Source organism: Orcinus orca, chromosome 4, assembly GCF_937001465.1.
Source record: "Orcinus orca chromosome 4, mOrcOrc1.1, whole genome shotgun sequence".
Lineage (NCBI taxonomy): Eukaryota > Metazoa > Chordata > Mammalia > Artiodactyla > Delphinidae > Orcinus > Orcinus orca.
Genome location: NC_064562.1, coordinates 14601234 through 14617499, shown reverse-complemented (window position 1 = coordinate 14617499; position 16266 = coordinate 14601234). Strand labels below are relative to the sequence as shown.

Genomic DNA, 16266 nt, shown 5'->3' with positions numbered 1-16266 from the left:
AATCAGATAAGGGAGCAGCAATTAGAAAACAGCATGGCATAAAAAGAAATGGAATTGAGTTATTTGTAGTGAGGTTGGTGGACCTAGAGTCTGTCATACAGAGTGAAGTAAGTCAGAAAGAGAAAAACAAATATCTTACGCTAACACATATATATGGAATCTAAAAAAAAAAAATGGTTCTGATAAACCTAGGGGCAGGACAGGAATAAAGACACAGACATAGAGAATGGACTTGAGGACACAGGGAGGGGGGAAGGGTAAACTGGGACGAAGTGAGAGAGTGGCATGGACATATATACACTACCAAATGCAAAATAGATAGCTAGTGAGATGCAGCCGCATAGCACAGGGAGATCAGTTCGGTGCTTTGTGACCACCTAGAGGGGTAGGACAGGGCGGGTGGGAGGGAGATGCAAGGGAGAGGGGATATGGGGATATATGTATACATATAGCTGATTTACTTTGTTATACAGGAGCAACTAACACAATGATGTAAAGCAATTATACTCCAATAAAGATGTTAAGAAAAAGAAGAAAATGCAGCATGGCAACTGCAGTGATCAGTATTGCTGAGAGGCCAGATAAGGTGAGTATGAGTATATATAAATGTTCATTAGACTTAGACGCAGCATATTTCATTGCTTTGCCAAGGGCAGATATAATTTCTGTATCATGCGCAGCAACTTTCTTGCCATTCTAGTGCTATGTTTTAAGTCCTGTGGTAGGCATTTTGGATATATTACCCTATGATCTTCACAATATCCCTCAGATCTGAAACTGCTGTGTTAATCTGACACAAGGAAGTCAAACTTATAAAACTTGTTTTGAACCACAGAGACTTACAGTTGGAAGTAGGTTTACTTTTTTCCTCTATACCACACTGCCTCATAGGAGTTGTAGCCTAAACCCTGGGGATGTTGTATCAAATCATAACTGTTTCAAGGCGGGTCCTGATCTCTTTTTAGTCGAGTTTGCACCAGCACCTGGTTCCCAATTTATAACCCAGTTTGGACTTCAGCGTTATTGTTCTCTGTCCAAGTTTTGTCTCAGAAATCTGCCTAGAGTAGTAGACAGCACAACCATTGACATTTTGGGCCAGATGGACATTTGTGGTGATGGCTGTCCAACACATTGTAGGAGGTTTAGCGGCACCCCTGGCCTCTACCCACTAGATGCCAGTTGTACCCACCCACCCCCAACAGTGACAATATAAAATGTCTCCACACATTGCCAAATGTCCCTGGGGAGTAAAATCACTCCCAGTTGAGAACCACTAGCCTAGAGCCACAATCCATTTAGGACCGATGCTCTGCCTTACCCCTATAAGCCTTTGTCTCTTCCTCTTCTATACCATTAAGAACCTGGGATCCAGTCCCTGACCACTGGGCATGCTGTTATGGTGCCCCTATCTAATCACCACTGTTCCCTGACTTGGATTCTAGTAGCCTTCTCCTCAATATACCACCACTGGGCTCCACCTGCCTACAGGGAAAAGTATGTTACACCACTTGAAACTGCCCACCTGGTGGCCTTTTTCCACATCTGTGTCAACTCCAGTTGCTGAACTACATTTCTTCTTCATTCCTGCAGCCAAGTGGCTACCTCTCTAAAGTCTACTTTAAGGTCTAAATACCTGCTTTCTGTCTCTTCTGTTATAGTTAACCAGGAAGTTTCTGTCCGTATTCCAAGATAGGAGCCTAATAATGACACAAAAGCATGTTTAAGGGGGAGGGTATAGCAGCCTTCTAGACAATTTCCAAAGCATCTCTACTTTCCTTTAAAGAAATCCTATTATAGCTTAAGCGTCCGTCAATTAGTTTAAACCCCCTTTCAAACTTTATTTGCTGTATTATCCCTGGGGCAATGTATCCAATTAAGTGGTGCCTCATTTAATATTTAATATGCATTAAAGTGGCTTTTTCAAATTCTAGAGTTGTGTACTAGTTTTAGAATCAAGGGCTTTAGTAAGTAAGGTGATGTCCTTAGTCATACTCAAACCTGCACCTCCAATATTTGATTATCACCTTCACAGGTTTTATGTTCCCACACTTGGGTTTTTCTTCTTATATAGTTGGTCAGAAGCACTTTTCTCTTCTTGATTATTTCAGTTGCTGTGAGCTTAATACTCTCTTACGCTTGTTCTAGGCTTGGCAAACAATATTGTGTGCAATGTTCCAAATGCAGATCTGCCATCATTTTGCTTTGTTTTGTTTTTATAAGAGTAAAATAATATTTTCTGTTATAAACATTCTTTCTGTTGATTCTGATTTTGAATACTGGGCTATTTCAGACAATTCCATTAAAAAACAAAACAAGACAGTTTATTCAATGAAATATCAATATTTAGTCACTCTAGTTGATGACATTTTATGTCAAATTCCCTCTTCAACATAAGATGATTTTTATATGTATAACTGATTCACTTTGCTGTACACCTAAAACTACCACAACACTGTGAATCAACTATATTCCAATAAAAATTATAAAAACAGATGATTTATTTTGCTAATTTATATAATGAACCAACTATATATGTCCTATATCTATATGTACATATTTCTAATATGAACGTTGATCATCCAGCTATGGCCTATAAGATTACATCTCCATTATTAAGCCTGGTCTCTTTTGAAAAGGTGTCATTCTGGGTGTCAGCCATCCAAGAAACCTAAGGTATAATTTATTTAGGCGGGTGAAGGGATATTACTCTCTAGATTCATCTAGATATGATGAATCGAAGAATGCTGAGGAGAATCCCTGGATAGTAGGAATTAAGAGTATAAATAACACTAGTTATAACTAAATGATTCTTTATGTGAGGCAAATAAGAAGTTTATAGTTTCGTGTAATCATCACGGTAACCATATAATGCAAGCGGACACAATGTTATTATCCCTATTTTGTAGCTGAAGCAATTGAAGCAGAGAGTTTTCAGTAATATGTCCAAAGTCACTCAGGTAGTAAGCAGAGAACTGAGATGTAAACCCGGGTCTTCTTACATTCAAAATCCCCAGTCTAAGCCAATGTATTCCTAAAAGTTTCTACAAAGGTGGCAGGCTGGGAGCGAGGCAAAAATATTGCTAGAGCATTTCTCTAAAGCACTGTCCAAAAGAAATATACTACAAATCATATGTGTAATTTGAAATTTTCTAGTAGCCACTTTACAGTAAAAGAAACAGATGAAAATAATTTTAATAGGGTATTTTATTTAACCTACCTAATGTGTCCGGATATTATCATTTTAATATGTAATCAATATAAAAATTATTAATTTTACATTCTTTTTTTGTGTTAAGTCTTTGAAATCCAGTGTGCATTTTATACCTTCAGCACATCTCAATTTGGACTGTGTTTAATTTAAGTACTTAATTGACACTTGTGGCTAACAGCTACTGTATTACACAGCACAGCTCAAGAAACCTCAAAACTGGATTTAGGTAACTTATATTTTAAAGACTGCCTTGTATTGTGCCATTTTATCTCACTTTTAAGATTCTTCTAGCCTCGAGTAATTGCATGTTAGAGTGATCCAGCGTGGCCTCAATCATGTTGTGAGGAATTAAAAGATTGATGGGAATCAATAACCACCCCCTACCACTTCTACTAATGGCCATCATAATGGTGGCAGGTGAAATTAGTTAGGAATTCCCAGGGGAAAGGTGAAATCAAGGGACAAAAGTCAGGATTTTCGATCTAGCTGCTCCTGCTTCATCCCAAATCCTGGAATCTTCTTTTCTGAGGAGGTTAGTGATTGCCTTAAATTTGTTACAGCAGTTTGGAATTTGGGCACTAGTGATTTTCAGTGTATTAGTCTTTGACCTTTCCTTTCTTGCCTAATGTCCGTTTATTTGGTGAATTTACAAACAGGTTGCTTCCTGGAAAGTGTAGACACAGCCTTCTTCTTTTTCCTAAGAAGATTAATCCAGTGAGTGATCTGGGAGGGGGCGATTAAATCTTTCCCCCCCCCAGTAATCTCCAGCAGCTCCCCTCACCAAACTGATGCCAGAAATGCAGCAGCTTAGGTAGCAACAAACTCCCAACCCCATGGCCGTGCAATAGTCGCTTCTATTTAGAGCAGCGGTCCCCAACCTTTTTGGCACCAGGGACCGGTTTCGTGGAAGAAAATTTTTCCACGGATCGGGGGTGGGGGTGGGCGAAGAGTGATGGTTCAGGTGGTAATGTGAGCAATGGGGAGCGGCAGATGAAGCTTCGCTCACCGCCTGCCGCTTACCTCCTGCTGTGACGCCCTGTCCCTAACAGGCCACAGACCAATACCGGTTCACGGCCCGGGGGTTGGAGACCCCTGATTTAGAGTTTCTAGCATCACTGTAGTTTAATCCTAGAAGCAAAATGAAGAGGTTAATAACAGACAACTGAGCAAGAAAACCAGGCTTCCATAGCAGCTAAAAAGACTTAAGACCAAGAACTGGTTCACAAAGTGGGCAACGGAGTGTGTTACCAAAGCACAAAGAAACTAGATATTTACAATGAGGAGCTGAGGCGAGGAATACTTTTACCAGTAAGATATTTCAGGATAGTTGTGCTGTAATCATGAGTTTTGGGAAAATAAGTAGAGCATAATAATTGTAAATTATGTAATTCAGAAAAATGTTTTAAATTGTGTACTTGCTGACATTCCATTACAAATGGAATTGTGTGGAAAATTTTAGATCTGAACTACCAGTTGAACTAAGACAATCTGCAGGAATCTAATATATGTGGAAATGTGTACAGCAGAATACCCTCAGTGTTCAGTCTCACCCCTGGATGAAACTTTTTAAGGTTTTCCCTTTTCTTTATTCGGATTTGTTCACCTACATTTGTAACTCAAAGGTGGATGTGAGTTTCACGGAGATAAACAGAGTGTGGAAACTAGGTTTATGTTTGATAGCCCCAAAGGTAATTGAGGCTGGTATGTTTTGGAGACCAATGGAAAATCACAGCAAAGAGAGCTGAGAGGACATAATAAGATAAAACACGTATGATTCAATGATTAGGCACACATTTGATTTTGTGCTTTGTACCAAGCAAGCTGACAACTAGAATACAGAGTCCCATCTATTTCTTGAACAGACCTAAGAATGGAAAGGGGTTGGCTATAAAGTGACTTATTCTCTTTACTCCGCCTGCAGACTTATCTTCTAAGAGCAAAGCAGATGTTAATCTGGGGAGCATTTCACCTTAATTTCTAAGCATGTGAAGTGTCCTGTTCTGACAAATTTCCCTAATTTGTCACAATCAGTATCACGGAGACTAGGTCCTGACAACCAAAAGGCCAATGGGAACTGCCAAGTGGAGATCAGAGACGTGTGTCCCTTTTCAGATTGAACAGCACCGCTCTCCCTGCTTCCTCCCTCCTCCCCGTGAAAAGACTGGGAAACCCAAGGAAATAGAAATAGGCCAATAATTTTTATCTAGCCCAGTTCCTGATTACTGAATTTTTAAAATAATTGTTTTGGAAATTTAAGCATAACTGGCTTGGAACTACCTTAAAAAAATAAGGTAAACTCTGAATGGTGATCCTTCCCTCTCTTTACTGCCTTTATTTCTTCCAATAAAGAAGACTAGAATGGGAGATTTTTACAAACACTCATGATAATGTTTCTAAGAAAATCTTAAGTTAACCTACCCCTGTTTTTTTTAAACTACCATGAAAACTTACTTTAAAAATTGTATATAACAACATCAGGCCAGTTTCTTAATTCTTTGCTCAACGGCTTTTTTCCTAAACAATTAGACATCTCATGGAGAAAATATTTTGCATCTATTGAAGAAGGAACTTGATTTTACGTGGATAAGTCATCCCTTGCCCTGGGCTGACAGCAAAAGGGCCAAGCTCTCCATATGTTGAACAACATTCCACAATGGCATAAGCACACAGACAGGTTTGTGGCTGTTACTACTTGTTTCTATGTCAGAGAGGGGCATTTTCACTTCTCAAAACTTTCCTGGATTTTTTCTTTCCTTTTCTTTATAGATTTTGCTGATCTATGGCAACATACCAACATAAATTTCGTGAGACTTAACTACTACTTATAAAGACATGAAATCTTTTTCCATCTACTGTGCATGGTCCTTTCTTTAAAAAGGAAAAAAAAAAAAAAAGGAGTTCCTTAAAATGGTCCTGCATCTGAGGTCCTGTGAGATCCTTATTTTAATCAGTCAACCTGGGTTCAGCACATACCACAAACACATCATTAAATAAGCCTCTATTTGTAAAAGGTATAAATTCTCCCATATAGGATGTGAATTGCCAGATGTTCCAAACCCTAGTATACTCCAAAATCTGTTTCATTAATCTGCTTCCTAGACTGAAGTTCTCGTTATTAAATCTTTAATTTCACTTAGACTAGAAAGGTAGGAACATCGTCTACATGTGGGTACTGTTCAAAGCCTGTATATAAGATACATAGAATAGGTAAAATGTTGATCAAGTCATGTCAATTTGTCTTTGATCTAACAGTAAGTGTCGTGAGGTATGGAGCCTATACATACTTACGTGCCAAACTAATCATCTTCTTCACCACACACTGTAAGGTAAAGCTAGTTTTCTAAACAGAGGCTAACGGCAGAAAGATCTCCAAACCCAGCTCTCTACTGAATATTTGATCTTGCTGAAATCAAAGCATCAGAGGACTAGGAAATGATTGGTCCACCTTCAAACCAATCCACCTTTCAAGTTTTTTGAGGAGTTGTCCTGTTTGTGTGTAAAGTCTCTCAAAGGAAGACTTCTGACAGCAACTCGTGTATACTAAATATTCCTGGTGGGAAAATCTTTCCTATTCCCTAATTGAGTTTAGAGCCACTGTAAAAAAAAAAAAAACAAAACAAAACAAAAAGAATTATAGAGAAGTTAAGACCCATGGGAAAAAATTCCCCACAAGAAAGCCCGAGTGCAATATTTCTTTGATGGCAAAATTATAACCCAGAATTTCTTCAAACTGAGCAATGAAAAGCACAAATTTTCAGATTAGCGTATGACTGAATAGAATCTGTAACAGTGACATCTGGTGGCTTTTATTATAATGCTGTGACATCTTTTGTACAAAGCCATGCCACAGTTAAATAGAATTATGACATGCCTTGTGCTCTGTGCATGACAAAATAAATACATGCATATTAGCTTTTTACCAAAGTATTCCTTCTAAACTGGGTACAACAAAATGTCACTTTTTTTTTTAACGTTCACAAGTTTGAAACTTTCAGATAAGAGTATACAAATTTGTATTTTAACTTTAAACTTTTTGTCACCCTGCGATGAACTTGCTGGCTTTAAATGTATGTGTATTTAACTTTCATTCACTTTCCTCGTGTTGAAGAAGAGTAGGCTCAGATTGGCATACTCTTTCAGAGCTGCTTCCAACACCAGTCCGTCACTCACAGTAGCTAAAACCCCAGGCTGTCTGGAAGAAATTTAACTCATTGCCCTCTTGAGCTCCACCAGGGCTAAACAGAGAGGGAAGGGTGAATAGGTGAATCCCAGTCTTTCTCTCGGGGTGTTGAATGTTTATGATGACCTTGATTTGTCCATGTGCACCTCTCCCCTCACCCCATCCTGAGGTCTAGCAACTCATACTCTGAAAAACTTTCCAAACACAATGAGAAAACTATGAGAACATATATATAAGCAACAAAGATTCTTCTAAAAATTATGTTTTAGCTCCACAGAGTTTGTTTGTTTATTTATTTATTTTTGGCTGCGTTGGGTCTTCTTTGCTGCGCGCGGGCTTTCTCTAGTTGCGGCGAGTGGGGGCTGCTCTTTGTTGCAGTGCGCGGGCTTCTGTAGTTGTGGAGCACGGGCTCAGTAGCTCTGCGGCATGTGGGATCTTGCCGGACCAGGGCTTGAACCCGTGTCCCCTGCATTGGCAGGCGGATTCTCAACCACCACGCCACCAGGGAAGTCCCTCCATAGAGTTTTATAACACTGTCCTTCAATTTGCAGTTTTTTCACTGATTGGAAAGCAGTCAGGAGACTGATCTCTTTGGCAATTCTCATCTCTTACACTTCTTTGACAGTTGCTCTCTTTGTAAATGTTGGCTGAGCTCCTATGACAACGTTCTGTCATTAAGGTGACTTTTAACCTTGTGTTTTCTATAGATTTTGCACACAGATAATTTACATTAGATCATTTGGTTTAATTTGCACTGTTGAGTCTAGAAAAGAAATGTGGCTCAGATAGCAACAACTGCACTTGTGTGTGCAAGTTGATGATCTAAGCATCAGACCAAACGTGATATTTCTGATTATAATGTGTTATATTTAACTATATTCAAATAAGCACATTCATTGGCTTACTTCAAGAACCTGCCATTTCTACTTGCTTTCTTTCTGTCTGTCAGGGCATGTTATTTGTGGTAGACAACAGCACTTATCAAGAGAAACACTTTATTTGAGAGTTACAGAAACAAACTGTATTCTAGCAACTGAACTGCATTAACAGCAATGCACTCTTTCCACAACACTACATTGTGAATATATTCAGGCAAAGAAAATACTAGATACAAATGCCATTTTGTAAATAGGCCATGCCGTGGAGTTCAAATTCAAAGAATAAATCTACTAATAAGTCAGTTTTATTATCACTTAATCCTTCATGAGGTTAAAGAATTCTTTTTCCAGGTATATCTAATCTGTGAAATAGTGTATCAGGATTAGTATCCGTCTGCCCTTTATGACTATTTACATCAGTCCCCATAAAAAGCAGAAGACTCCTTGATGAAATTTTCCCGCCTGAAGAACCATCTAAACACTGAAAACTCCCAAATTGATAATTCCATGTTTCTACTAACCTCCAGATTGTTCTCTAACTGGATGTCTAGTAGACATCTCAAATTTAACATGTCCAGAGAATTCCTGATCTGTCCACCAAAGCATCTTCTCCTACAGGATCCACCATCTGAAAAAGTGGCATCTTCATTCTTCTAGTAGCTCACTCTAGAAAATCTTGAGTCATCTCTGACGCATATCCAATTCAATCCATCAGTAAATCTATTGGTTTTCCACCATCAAACTAGATCCTGATTTAATCACCCTTTACCACTCCATCATTATTATCTTTGTCCAAACCACTATTTTCATTTGCCTGATTATTCCACTCTTTAACCTACTGTGTAATCTCATTCCAGCCACCAGAAGACTCCTTTTAGATCCAATATCATGTCATTGTTTTGCTCAAACCTTCCAATGGATTAATTTCTCACATAGAGTAAATTCTTACAATTTCTTAGAAGGCTCTAGATAGTCTGGTTCCTTCTCTCCTTCCTTTATCTCCCACTATGGTCTTCTTTGGTTAGGTTCCAACATCCTGGCCTTCTTGCTTCTACCAGACTGTATCACTGCTATTGCTTTGGGGCCTCTACTCTTTCTATTCCCTCTGCCTGAAACATCCTTTGGCCAGAAAATTTTTTTGCTGCCTCTCTCATTTCCTTCAGGTTTTTGCTGAAATCTCATCATCTCAGTGAGGCTTTCCCTGCCCATCCCTATATGTGATTATCTCCCTCCATCTATCCTTGGGCTTGCTATCTTCCTTCTCTGAATTTTCCTCCATTTACCCCCAACTGACATTATATATATAATGTATTTGTTCATGTCCATTCATTTCTCATAATATAAAGCCTGTGAGGAGACTGACAACTGTTTTGTTCACTGCTGTATTCCCAGCACACAGAACAGTGACCAGAACACAATAAAAACTTAATAAATGATTATCTGTAGCTGCATCACACATACACAATTCCTCAAAGGAAAGAACTTTCTCTCTGATTAACTGGGTATGTAGCATCATGTTTCTGATTAATCTGCTCTAAAACAAACCTGTTGTTGGGTGTCATAGAGCTTGAATACTAAATTCACCACACTAAGTTTCTTCAGTAATTGAAGACTAGCCTGGGGGTCTATGAATTGATAACCATTCCATTCTGCCTTTATTTCTATTGACTCCTAGAAATACATGAAATGCATTTTCTACCTTATTCTTGAGAGTAAACAAAGATTGATTTGCAAATTGGATATTTCTTTTATTTCAAATGAAATACCGGCCTCTCAGGGTAGAGGTAAATCACTCATCCTGGTTATCTATCATTGTATAACAAATCACTCCAAAACATTAATTTGCTCATGAATCTCAACTGGGGAAAGGCTTGACAGAAATAGCTTGTCTCTGTTGCACTCAGCATCATCTAGAGTGGCTCAAAGGTGGGGCTGGAGTCACCTGAAGGCTCGCAGTTGACTCTGAGACCTTAGCTGAAGCTCTCGGCTGGAACACCTTGACCTGCCTCCACAGATGGTTTGGGTTTCCTCACCATACGGTGGCTGGGTTCCAAGGGTGAGCATTCCTAAGACAGAAGCTCAGGTAGAAACTGAGTCACCTTTTGTGAACCAGTCTTAGAAATCATGCAGTTTCGCTTTTGCAGCATTCTGTTTGTCAAGGCCATCACAAAGGCCTGTCTGATTTCAAAGCAAGGAGAAGGAGATTCTACCTCCCGATGGGGTGGTGGCAGGATTCTGAAAGAGCAGAGTGTACTAGATATATCGTTATGGTCATTTTTGGAAAATGCCAACTGTCACAGCTACTACAAGGTATTTGGGGTGATTTCAGCTCTACATTGATTAAAGTGAGATTCTTTTGATAGAGCTCATGGTGAAGATGTAGGATTTCCATGTTGTCTTTCAAATGATCTGTAGTATAAAGTGGGTAGTATCCATAAGGAGGGTAATGTGGTAGCTTTAAAATATGTCCACAAATCTTTTACAATCTTCCTATTAAGAAGTGGCCACTCTATCCCCTCCCCTTGAATCTTGTCTGGCCTTAAGAGACTCAATCATAACCAATACAATTCAGCAGAAGCGCTGTTTTGTGAATTCCAAGGCAGCTTTTACCTTTGTCACTGGAACACTTGTGTTGGGAATTGTGAGCTGCCATGTAAGAAAGCCAACTATGCTTAGGCCTCCGGGCCGTGAGGAAGCCAAGGCCATGCTCAAGAGACCTTGCATCGGTGTTCTGGTTGCCAGTGCAACCGAGATCCCAGTTGACAGCCAGCATCAAGTACCAGCCCCAAGAGTGAGCCACCTTGGATGTCCAGCACAGGTGAACCTTGATAGCTTCAGTCCCACCTACCTCTGATGCTACCTCATGGGAGACCCCAGTGAGGACTGACCAGCCAAACCCTTCCAGAATTTTGGACCCACGAAATCATGAGCAAAATAAAATGGCTGTTTTGAGCCACTAAGTTTGGCAAATTTTTTATTTAGCAAAAATAACCAAACAGGTAGGGAGAATGGCCAAGGGAGTCTAATTTTTGTTCAAGAGCTAAAATGATAATCTTCAGTTCTCCATTTGCTATAAAAACATAGGTTGGTTTCAGTGATTAAACCCTTAATTATTCGTTTGCAGTAAAATAATGTTTTAAAAAGTGAAAAAACTCTTCAAATTATTGAATCATCAATCCTAATCCTTTACAATAATTGTGAACATTGGGGACTGTGCACAAATAAACATGAGGACACTTTTATGTAGGTTTCAGCAAAGTCACTGTATAGTTGGAGAATATCATCAAAGTGTATTGAGTTCATAATGGTAAAGTTAATTGCTTAATATTTTAACTGTTTTGTTGTAATAAATCATACAACTTTTTGGTTACTAACACAACTATAAATGTACACCTTGTTATACTGTCTTAATATAATGTTAATATTGAAAGTCAACCTTCTGTTAGATCTTTGAAAAGGCTAGAATGCTAGTAAATGTTAATGAGCTTTTAAAAATAACACCCTTTCAGACACAAAGAAGCAACAGTGAAATGCATCTATAAGTTAGAGAAATATTGGAGTGGCAGACTGCAAATAGTGAAACATAATTTAAGAAGAAGATCAAAATAAAAATTAGTTCAAAAAGTTGACCTGGTTCCTTCTGTTGATGAAAAATTACCAAAAAAATTATAGTAGCAACATATATATTTACTTTTTCATTGTTTCTCATTCAAGGCTGGAGTATTATTAGCTCTACAAATTTTTTTTCCACGTACAAACCAAGCATTATTTATTTAACTTCTTTCTTGATAGAACAGAAGCAAAGGGTGTGACCAGAGAATACTGCAATTAAGAGAACTGGCTTCCTCCTGGTGTGCTTGTAAATACTCCTGCATTCTAAGAATTGCAGTTTGGGTGTGTCCAGAGCAAATCTGAATTGTTAGTTATTAAAAATAAAATCAAGTATATAGGGATCCAACTTCCTACAAATAAGTGGGCAACTATATATTTCAGTAAATATGATAGAACCACCATAAGACTCAAGGAAGGTAAATGCTCAAATTTTGTCTTAAAAAAATTTTTTTTTACTATTTTTGACTTTCCACATATGATTACATTTGAGCCTCCGATCCCTTTCAAAAAACTTTTTGTTTTTGACCTTCAGACATAAAATACAGCTTTTGTGAGAACTTTGAGATCATTTTGTTACTTTTGGGACAGAGCTAAAATGGTTTACAATTTCAAACAGCTCCGAATCGTGATCGTGTGCGTCTGTGTGTGTGCCTGCACGTGTACGCCTGCCTATGTGGGTAAATAAGAAGCATGCCAGACAGCATCAAACATTCACTGCAGAGAGGTCCTGAATCTGGTTTGGCAAATCAGGATGCCACTGCGTATGAGGGTATTACTTACACGAGCGGCAGCTGTTCTTGTGACTCTAACGTTAAACACATTGGCTAAGTAGATTCTGAAGCCAGTGATAAACAAGTGTCTCAAAGATACATCCATACAACAGCACATGTTTAGCCTTTGATGCACTACAATGGGTGTCCCACATCAGCTTTCTTCTTCTTCAGGTTTCCTGCAGCCCCCCTGACTGTCCCTGTCACCCAGTGCCAGATGGGAAGTGAGAGCTCAGCTGATCTACCTCTTTGTGGTGGAAACCCCCAGAGCTTCAGCTCCAGGCTACAGGTTACCGAAGCCGTCATGAAAAATTCAGAGCTGATATTAACAAGTCTGCTGAAAGTAAAGCGCGTGTCACATTATCTACCCTGCCTTTCAGTTAATACTAAAGCTACTGTCGCCAAAGAAGAAATGCAGACTTGCTGTGCTTGTGTTCAGAGCTATTTGCGTTGTACTATGTAGATTCAGAAATAAGAAGAAAGATGTTGTAAAAAGTAGAAGACAGAAAGATCAGACAGCTGAATTACTGAGAATCCTTGAGAATGAGGATAGAAGAGAGAATTGAAAGTGGCCTCAATAATACTTGGAGTGAAATATAGAAATATGTTACTGAAGTTCCCCTCCTGCAGCTTCGGTAAATAATTAAACATGTTTATAATTGTTATATATGCACATTGCTGCTATTTATCCAGTAATAAATCTATTTCCTAAAGGTTCTTTTAATTAAAAAAGACAATCCTGTAGAAAAAATTTTGAGATTAAAAAAATTACTAATTAATTTATTGAATACTTACTGTGTTCTAAGAACCATTCTAAACACTTTTCCTGTATTACCTCATTTACTTCTCACAACAAGCCAATAAGGTAGGAACTATTTATTGTTAAGCACCATTTTACTCATTAGGAAACTGATGCACTAGAAGGTTCAGTGACTTTCCTCTGGTCATGTAGTAAGTGGCAGGTTCAAACACAGGCAGTCTCTCTCCAGACCCAATATACTTAACCACTACTCTATCACTACCTCACTCCCTTTCCAAATCAAGAGGTTTCATGCCTTAAAAACAATGACAACATTTTACAGATGCAGTTGAAATCCTCTTTGACAACCAACCTCAGTCCTATTACCATTGAATCTTTCCAGAGGCAACTATGATCATGAGCTTGGTGTGTATTTTAAAATACAATTTTATATTAAAAAATATATATATATATATACATAGTATGATATCACCCTGTAAATATATTTCTACAGCTTTCTTTTTTTCTCAACATTTGTTTTTTGAGATCTAACCGTAGTAAATATAAAACTTAAAAGGAAAGCCTAGAGGAATGTGAGTTTGTGAGAATTTAACAGGGGAGAAAAAAAAAAAACAGCGCTAACCCAGCCATAGGCTACAGTACATATATTACCTCATGAGCTGAATGGGATTTAATGGGAGCACATAGGAGGTCTTAGCATGAATGCAATGATTTAGTAGCTAGGCATCCACGTCAACCAACTGTCAAGCTCCTTTGATTCCCACTCCCCTTTCTAATGAAACGAAGGAGCCAGACCTCATCAGAATCATTCAAGAAAATACATGGAATCTCTTTGCAATTAAGAGATTTTTCTTTATTTTCAAAACATACCCATTTATGTTACTGTCAGGTCATAAAGTCATCCCTGAAATTTCATCAGGGTTAAAAATGTTTCTCAACTCGAATGCTATCAAATATACAATTTAAAGAAATAATACCAGGTTATTGTGAAACTTTCGTAGTGAAGTTTCCAAAGAGCTGAGAATATAGGTAAGTTTTCACATGCTTCCAACAGATAGAAGCTAACATATCAAGGAAGAAAAATATTAGGTGAATTGACTATACATGATTTGACCACAACCCTACCTTCTTGGTAATCTATGCAATAGCTGTTTAGTTGTAAAAGACCAGAACATTATCTGGGACTCATCATTCTTAGTCTAACCCTTACGCTGCTCTAAAACACAGTCTTCAAAGATAGGGAGGAGAAGAGGGGATGGAAAGATAAGCAGAGTGATTAAAATATCAATAGATAATATTCTCTAGCACATGTGAGTTTTATTACTGTAAACAAGTGGTGTAACACAGGTGAAGTATGTAATGAAATATTTTACCAGAAAACCATTTTAAGATTTAGTTTGTGCTATTTACTGCCATTTTCTCAAAATACACAATTTGAAGGCCAGGAATAGGATTTACTTGTATCAACACTAGAGTTTCACATGCATTTACCTATTGTCCAACTTCAATCTCAAAATCAAAATAGTTGTAATATGTTTGATTTTAAGAGAATAATCGAAATAGAGAGTAATGTAGAATTTCAGGTTAATTGCAAAAGCCAAGTGGATTGTTTGGTAGTCATAAATCTGGCCCTAGTTTTCCAAGAATCAAATAAGCAACGGTGCCAAAATTATAATTGAATGAAAAAGGAAATTCTAATATTCTTTTACTGTCATTGTGTACGTTTTTACCCTCATTTATTTGTCAATGTTTTACTTCATGACAGTGTTCCAGTGTGTGATGATTATTCAAGTGCAATCTCACACTTTAATAAGTAAATGGAAAAGGATAACTTTCTTCTTTTTTCCTTCATCTATGAACAGTTTTCAGTTACCCTAATACTGAGCAAAGTTGGCAAGATAGTCATTTTAAATATCATTTGTACTAGAAATGCCATTACCAACTCCTTTCACTGCCTTGAGTTTATATTACTGGGGATAAAGTACAAGTTTGGCAACAAAAGAAATAAATGAAAATAAAGTAAGGATATTCTAGTTGATGCTTTTTTTTTTTTTTTTTTGCAGTACGCGGGCCTCTCCCTGCTGTGGCCTCTCCCGTTGCAGATCACAGGCTCCGGACGCGCAGGCTCAGCGGCCATGGCCCACGGGCCCAGCCGCTCCGCGGCATGTGGGATCTTCCCGGACCCGGGCACAAACCCGTGTCCCCTGCATCGGCAGGCAGACCCCCAACCACTGCGCCACCAGGGAAGCCCTAGTTGATGCTTTTATCCTCTTAAAAAATCCCCAAACATCAGTGTGACTAGTGGAACAATACTTTTCACGATCAAACAGAAGTTTCCAACCATGCAGGGATGGGTAAGAGGCTAGAAAGAGACTGAAAGAGTAGAAGAAATCATAAGAACAAAGGACTTTCATTGTAAAGGTCTTTCATTGTATGAGAGCAGGTAGTGAGTATAAAGAGGTAAAAAGTTGGGTATTTGGAGTCTCAAATTTTTTTTTTTTTACATCTTTATTGGAGTATAATTGCTTTACAATGGGTGTTAGTTTCTGCTTTATAACAAAGTGAATCAGTTATACATATACATATGTTCCCATATCTCTTCCCTCTTGCGTCTCCCTCCCTCCCACCCTCCCTATCCCACCCTTCTAGGAGGTCACAAAGCACCGAGCTGATCTCCCTGTGCTATGCGGCTGCTTCCCACTAGCTATCTACCTTACGTTTGGTAGTGTATATATGTCCATGCCTCTCTCTCGCTTTGTCACAGCTTACCTTTCCCCCTCCCCATATCCTCAAGTCCATTCTCTAATAGGTCTGTGTCTTTATTCCTGTCTTACCCCTAGGTACTTCATGACATT

At 38.5% G+C, this 16266-nt stretch overlaps 1 long non-coding RNA gene across 1 annotated transcript; it reads left to right on the top strand.

Annotated features, from left to right (window-relative positions):
• The first annotated feature begins 451 nt into the window (after positions 1 to 451).
• LOC117195555 (uncharacterized) lies at positions 452 to 15906 on the top strand. Its single transcript, XR_004475281.2, has 4 exons — positions 452 to 586; positions 5738 to 5885; positions 12826 to 13286; positions 15475 to 15906. It is a non-coding gene; the product is annotated as an uncharacterized LOC117195555 (long non-coding RNA).
• The last annotated feature ends 360 nt before the right edge of the window (positions 15907 to 16266 follow it).